The 7,487-nt window shown below is 40.0% G+C and overlaps 1 non-coding gene across 1 annotated transcript; it reads left to right on the top strand.

The window, feature by feature from the left end:
- Positions 1-1,171: 1,171 nt before the first annotated feature.
- Positions 1,172-1,276, top strand: LOC119473546. The gene has a single exon (XR_005202761.1). It is a non-coding gene; the product is annotated as a U6 spliceosomal RNA (small nuclear RNA).
- The last annotated feature ends 6,211 nt before the right edge of the window (positions 1,277-7,487 follow it).

Here is a 7,487-nt window from a genome sequence, read left to right as displayed (position 1 = left end):
GCTTGGTAGTGGACACCTGTAATTCCAGCTACTCAGTAGGCTGAGATGTGAGAATTGCTTGAACCCAAGAGGCAGAGGTTGCAGTGAGCCGAGATTGTGCCACTGTACTCCAGCCTGGGCAACAGAGGAAGACTGTCTCAAAAAAAAAAAAAAAAGTAATCCTACACAGCCTGATAGCATGGCATTTTAGACATTTTTTCAGACCTTCTACATAAGTCCAGTGCCTACTCTGTGCTAAGCATCATGCTGAACACTTTATAACACATAAACCCATTTAATCCTCTTGTTGCTGAAGATGAAACTGAGGCATAAAGATTTTAAATAGCTGGCCCAAGGTCATATAGCTAAAAAGTGGCAGAACTAAACAAAGAGACTCTGTTTTCAGTGGTTCTTGCAGAGCTCCTAACCACTCTAATGGAAAAAAGAAATATTGAAAAAAAAAAAAAAAGAAAAAGAAAAAAACTGGCCGGGCATGGTGGCTCACATCTGTAATCCCAGCACTTTGGGAGGCCAAGGCAGATGGATCACAAGGTCAGGAGATCGAGACCATCCTGGCCAACATGGTGGAATCCCATCTCTCCTAAAAATACAAAAATTAGCTGGGCGTAGTGGCGCACACCTGTAATCCCACCTACTCAGGAAGCTGAGGCAAGAGAATCACTTGAACCCAGGAGATGGAGGTTACAGTGAGCCGGGACTGTGCTACTGCACTTCAGCCTGGCGACAGAGCAATACTCTGTCTCAAAAAAAGAAAGGAAAAAACTCAGGAAAAGATGAAAAATATACTCCACAAGAGTTTAAAACCCTTATTACATTTTCTGAATTTGTTGGTTCTAACTGGATTTTACGGGGGGTAATCAGCAAGGAAACATCTGGATTCTCTAAGATCTTTACTGTCACCTGAGAGAATCGAATGTTTCCTGGACTTGGATGGTTGTTCTTGTGCTCAAGAGAATTGGGAAGTGTTTAGGGTTAGTCATCAGAAGGAAGAAAACACTGCAAATCACCCAGTGAACAGTGGTCTGGTAGTGCCATCAGGTCATCTCTTGCTGCGTTTGCTTCTACGTGATTTTCCTTTTCTGTGGAGAACATGGCATATCCTTATACACAAAATTAAGAGAGTAGGGAAACCCTATTGTGAAATACTATTTTAATATTATGACATTGTCATGCTCACTTTGACGGCTCATAGAGTAAAATTGGAACCATATAGAGAAGAGTATCATGGCTTCTGCACAAGGATGATATGCCAATTTGCGAGGCATTCCATATTTTTAAAATCTGTATATTATGACATTGACGGTTTATACAAAATCCCAAAGACTATTGCCAGAGACTGAAGATGTCATCAGATGGTCTCAGGACAAGTTCATATCCTCCTGAAGTCTATCATCCACCATGATAAGGTGACTCTTTCAGTAACTTCCACGTGACAGGTCTCCTATGATGTTCACTTCTGACATTCTTGCCATAGTCACTGTGAATTCTCAATATAAGTCTTCTAGAGCAACATTGTGATTAGGAGCAATTTCAAGTTCCAGAATTACAGTGTTATGCCTTAAGTCAGACAAAAATCTTAGCACCAAGTTATTATGGGTGTTTCATTTGCTCGAAGAACTATTCCAAAAAGCCCCAGCACTTCTTCAGGGAATGTTCTGATAAGAAATAAAGAACAAAATAAAAATTGTCATTCATGACTTTCAGATTTTGAATGCTGCTTTCAAGGTAAAAACCTTTTTAAAACTGATTTTATCTTCATACTTCTTATCTTCTTGGAAGCTTCATTTATTCATTCATTCTTTTATTCTCTTAATAAATGTTTATGAATTACCTTCTCTATGCCAGGTGTTAAGGAAATAACAACAAATTATAATTTCCCTTAAAATTCTTATCATTCTTCCTTTTTAAAGCATTGTATTCTATATTAAAAGCAGATACACAAAATACCTGCTCTACTTTATAAGTTTCTTGTGTTCCATACTCTAAACAGCATTTTAAAACATTTTGGACACAATAGATCCTCAATATTTTGTGGTAGAGTTAGTAGAAAACTAGGGACCCATTGTATTTTTTAATTCAAATGTCCAATGTGCCTTTTCACAGAAGATAAAAAAGAGCACTGTCTCTCATTTCAGTCTATGTTCTCATGATTAAATCACAATAGACTTCATTTTCATGGGGTTCAAATTCAGTTACCACCTTGCCTTACCAATACCCTGCATCATCTAGTGGCATGAGAAGGTGCATACAGACTACAGAGTATATGGAAAAAAACACTTGTCCTGAGGAATTTCAGGTAAAATGTGGGTTCTTTTTAATGGAATCATTACTCCAGAGCCTAATCTTCCTCTATTCTTTTCCCTTGCTCCTTTCTTGCTTCCCATTCTGAAGCTTCAAAGAAGCTCCTGTTTGAGTGTACCTTCCCAAGTCACTGCTACGATTTTAACTCAGAGGTTACTAAGTCAAATGCCTACAGGGATCAGATGGGAAAGATAAATAAATGCTGGGGGCTGAAGCAAGAAAGCTAGGAAGTGAGAGAGACTATAGCAGACCACAGGACAAGTGCCACATGGAGGTCACACCAGCCTGTGTGTGAGAGGTTTGGTTAGCTGATCTGATTTTTAAAACAGCCAGAATCTAGATGTTTATGTAAAATGTCCCAATTTGTAAATATTGGAAGAAACAAAACACAATCTGCCAAGGTCTGCCATTAACAACCTGTGTTCTCATTGGTATTGAATTCTAAGCACTGAAAACACCACAGGTTTCTGAAATGTCCTTGAAGAATGTCAGTTGATTTCTATGATCTAACCTTATGGTCAAGGCAAAAGAGAAGGCAAAGATTCTTATCAGGAATGTGATTTGATATTGGTCGAATTAGTACATTTTCATTAGTCTAATTAGTAGGCTTCCATTCTGCAGTTTTAAAAAAAATGTAATAAAGTAACTTTTTTTAGCTAAGAAAGGGGGAATGATATAAATATATATTCAATTTTTAAATACAGATTCAATTTTGCTTTTATTTATATAAAGAAGAAATATTGGCACTAGAAGGATAAATTTAAAATTAATAAAAGTGATTACCCATGGAGGTAGTAGAAGAGAGAATAAAATTTCTCAATGAATATTTTTAATTTCATTTTTATTTTTGAACCAGATAAACATATTACGCATTCAAAAATTAAATTTAAAAATAAAAAACATCAAAATGACAATTTTTATTAACAGAGAAGTATGATAGGTTGAAAAATAAATTAGAGACTGGGCACTGTGCCATGTATCTGTAGTCGTAGCTACTAGGGAGGCTGAGACGGCAGGACTGCTCAAGCCCAGAAGTTCTAGATTACAGTGAATTATGATCTTGCCACTACACTCCAACCTAGGTGATAGATCAAGACTAAATAAATAAATTAGAAAGCACAAAAATATATAACTATAACATTGTATAAGGGAAGCAGAGTTTAAAAAGTTCAAGAAGAAAAGGGAACAATGTTATATTTCTAATAGCTAAATAAACAACCTTATAACTTACTCTTTAAAGGACAATACTCTTTCAATGGTATCAAGGTGCATGATATTCATATTGGATACACTTATGAGTTGTGTGACAGGGTTTTTTAATTAATTTTTTTTTTTTTTAGACAGAGTCTCGCTCTGTTGCCAGACTGCAGTGCGATGGTGCAATCTCTGCCTCCCAGGTTCAGGCAATTCTCTGCCTCAGCCTCCTGAGTAGCTGGGATTACAGTCACCCGCCACCACACCCAGCTAATTTTTATATTTTTTAGACACGGGGTTTCACCATGTTGCCCAGGCTGGTCTTGAACTCCTGACCTAGTGATCTACCCACCTTGACCTCCCAAAGTGCTGGGATTACAGGTGTGAGCCACTGCGCCCGGCCACAGTTTTATTTTTAAATGCCAATATTTACAACACAAAACTGAAATTTACTTCCTTTACAATTGTTTAATTTTATGATAAAAATTTTGGATGTTGCTATAAAACATCAGAGAATTCATATCTTTTCAAAAATTCTTTTGAGAATATATAAACAAGAAAGTTCAAAGACCAGTGATCTTGATTTTCCTGTATTGGAACCCACTGGAGTCATTTCTTTGTCTCCATCATGTGTAATGTAACTTCTGGAAGGCCAAAGTTACACTATACATGATGACCAAGAGGCCGCAAATTAGCACCTCTGAACACAACCAGATGAATTAGTTTTGGATTAGCTAGCTTTTACTTAGAAAAACTGAAATCTTTAAGTACCATAAGAACAGGTACCAGAACAGGTACATTTGGATGTTTGTAAAGTAGGTCCAGTGTATACATGAGGGATGGCCAGGCCTCTGCAGTGAGAGTTCAGGAGAACATCAGACCAGAGGCAGAAAGGATCCTGCCCAAATTTGCCAAGGCCAACCTGCTTGGATCCATCTTGGGACTCATCCAAGTGGGTTTATAGCCAAACTGCAAGTCCAGTGGTACAAGGGACCACCTGGATGCAAGGTTCTCAGTGTGGGCCCCTGGAGGGCCAGGGTCCTGGGGCATGTGAAGACAAGGGAAGCAACTCAACTTTGAAATGAAAATCTTGTAAACTAATTTTCGCCATTCAAATAAAACATTAATTTCATTTAGTCTTGGGTGACACTAAATGGAAACCTGAATCACCATTTCTTCTCATTTGGTTCAAATTTTGTCCTTGTTATCCTTTTTTATATCCTTTACCATGAGAAACCCCAGACCACCAGGCCCCTCTCACCTCCCACCTGTCCCTCTCAAGGCTCTTCATATCTCCTATTCTGAACTCTTCTCAAGACTCCCCAGTTTCTGAGGCTTTTCCACTGTGCCCTCTATCATCAGCAAAATCCTCTACATCCTCAACTGCTTCTCTGAATATCTCCTTCACCTTCTTGTCCTAATGCCAACCTGACTCATCCCTGTAGATGCTATTGTCCCTGCAGCCTTCCCAGCGCCCTCATACCACTGGACTGGGAGGTAGAAGAGGGTTCTTCTTGCTTCTTTCAAGCTATTCTTCCTCCCACCTCTCTAATTCCTCCCCCTGCCCATTATCTTTTTTAAAAATCATCTCCTCTGATATTGTCACTCACCTTCGTCATTCCTCACCTACTCACTCACAGACCACTGTCTTATTTATCAAGGACTTTAGCTTTTGCTACTGGCATCTTCCCCAGCACCTCCCCTCTTCTAAGTCTTATTGTTTTTAATACACAAGCATATAATCTGTATGAAAGTCTGTCCTTGACTCTCTTCCAATGATCCTGCCTCCACATCCCTTAGCCATTCACTGCCATGGTCACATCCCACCCTAGGTTTCATCGGTACTCCATAGTATCAATTTCATGGATCCCACTCGAATTACCACACTGTTGTGGTCATCCTGCAGAAGCCAGATGGGCTCCTCCACCTAAAATTTCATTTGGATGTTGAGACTGATGATGCCACACATGTACCAAGATGGTGTGAAGAGGTTTGTTAACATACTGCAGCTTTCTGGGGAGAGCAGGGGAGGCTCCCAGACCGGTTAAAAAATGGCTTAAGAGAGCAAAGAAAGGAGACTATCTTAGGATTTCATAGTGGTTAAGGGGTAGGACCACGGTGAGGGTTCTCTCACATGGGCTGGGTCTTGCATGGTTTGACTTTCCTGCTGGCATCAAAGGCATCTAGGCTTTCTTATGTTTGCAAGGGGAAAGAGGAGTGGTAGGGCTTCAAAGTTGTCAGCACATATAAAAAATGGAGTTAGACTTACAATATATCTATATATTTAGAGACGGTGTCTCACTCTGTAGCCCAGGTTAGAGTATATGGCACCATCCTGGCTTGCTACAACCTCCTGCCTCAGCCTCCAGAGTAGCTGGGATTATAGTTGCACACCACCATGCTCAGCTAATTTTTAAATTTTTTGTAGAGATGGGGTCTTGTTATATTGCTAAGGCTGCTCTGACATTCCTGTCAGAGCGTCCCAAAGTGCTGGCTTTACAGACATGAGATACTATGCCCAGCCTCAGACTATTATATACCTCCTATCTTTCCAAATCATTCTCTCTTTTCCCTAGACTCCTACAATCCCTCAACCCCAGAAGGACTTGCAATTCATTGATCCTACCACCTTTTAACTGTCTTTAACCTCTCCATATCCACTCTTCCTTCTTCATTCATCTTAAATTCCATGGTGAATCATAATCACACCCTTGCTTATCTCCTCAACTTCCTTGCTCTCTTCTCCTTGCTCTTATACCTTTGGTAAAATATGATTAAACAGAATTCTCAGCCTGTTCTGGATCTGCTTCCCAGGAGCTAATTATTGCTGGAGAAAGAAGCACAATCATACTAACTTGTCTCACTTAAATTCATGACCAGAAACTGAAGTGGGCCCTACATGACACTCAACAAGCACACAATTTTTCCCTAGTCCACTGTCTTCTCGTTCTCCTAGATGGCATTTCACACCTTCTCTTCCCTTCTCATATAATCTTTCCCAACTCCTCCCAGCTGATAGCATTACTTTCTACATCTCTAAGAAAATTGAAGCAATCAGAAGAGAACTTCCAAAGATTCCTATTACCATGCCTACCCACCTGCCTATTTCCATAGATGAGCAGTTTGTACTCCTGTCTACAAACGATCCTTCCCCCGTGTGTTAGTTTTCAAACCCTTTCTCCCTTCCTTCTCAAGGACACCACTCCAGCCCTTCTCACTTCTTGTTTCTACATGAATTTCATTTTCTTCCAGATCATTCCCATTAAAAACAAGTTATTTCTCCCCCCACCATATATTTTTTTAAAGAAATGGTCTGTCACCCAGGATGGAGTGCATTGAGGTGCATTGATCATAGCTCACTGCAGCCTTGACCTCCTGTGCTCAGTCTCTCCCCACTTTTTTTCCAATCTTCTTTTGACTCTGCTTCTACCACCAGTTACTGTCCCAGATGTGGACTCCGCTTTGTAGGAGAACTTCTCAAAAGAATTGTTTCTATTAGCCATCTCCAGTTTTGCTCCTCTCTTTTTTTTCTTAAACCCACTCCAATCAAATTTTTCCTCTATTGCTCCCCTGAAGGGTTATCAATAGCCTCCATGTCACTAAATCCAAGTCAATTCTCAGTGCTCATTTGCATAGGAGCACTCCCGCCTACCAGATCCAGGAGCTTCATGGCGACTCACTCAGGTCTCCCACTTCACTGGCTGCTCCTTTTTAGTCTCCTTGGCTGGTTTCATCCACTACCCTGCCTTACAGCTCCATTGGTCCGCAGGGCTCCATCCTCGGTTCTCTTCTATTTACACTCACTTCCTTGGTGATCTTAGGCAGTCTCATGGCTTTAAACACCATCTAAATGCTGATATCTTTCACATACCTCTAGCTTAGATCACTATCCTTAATCCTAGAACTCCTGGGCCGAAGCGATCCTCCTGCCTCACCTTCCCACCATGCCAAGCTTATCTCAAATCCATTATTAATTTTTTTTTTTTTTTTTT

This window comes from Cebus imitator, unplaced genomic scaffold (genome assembly GCF_001604975.1).
Source record: "Cebus imitator isolate Cc_AM_T3 unplaced genomic scaffold, Cebus_imitator-1.0 Scaffold166, whole genome shotgun sequence".
Classification (NCBI taxonomy): Eukaryota; Metazoa; Chordata; class Mammalia; order Primates; family Cebidae; genus Cebus; species Cebus imitator.
This window is presented reverse-complemented; position numbering and strand designations above follow the sequence as displayed.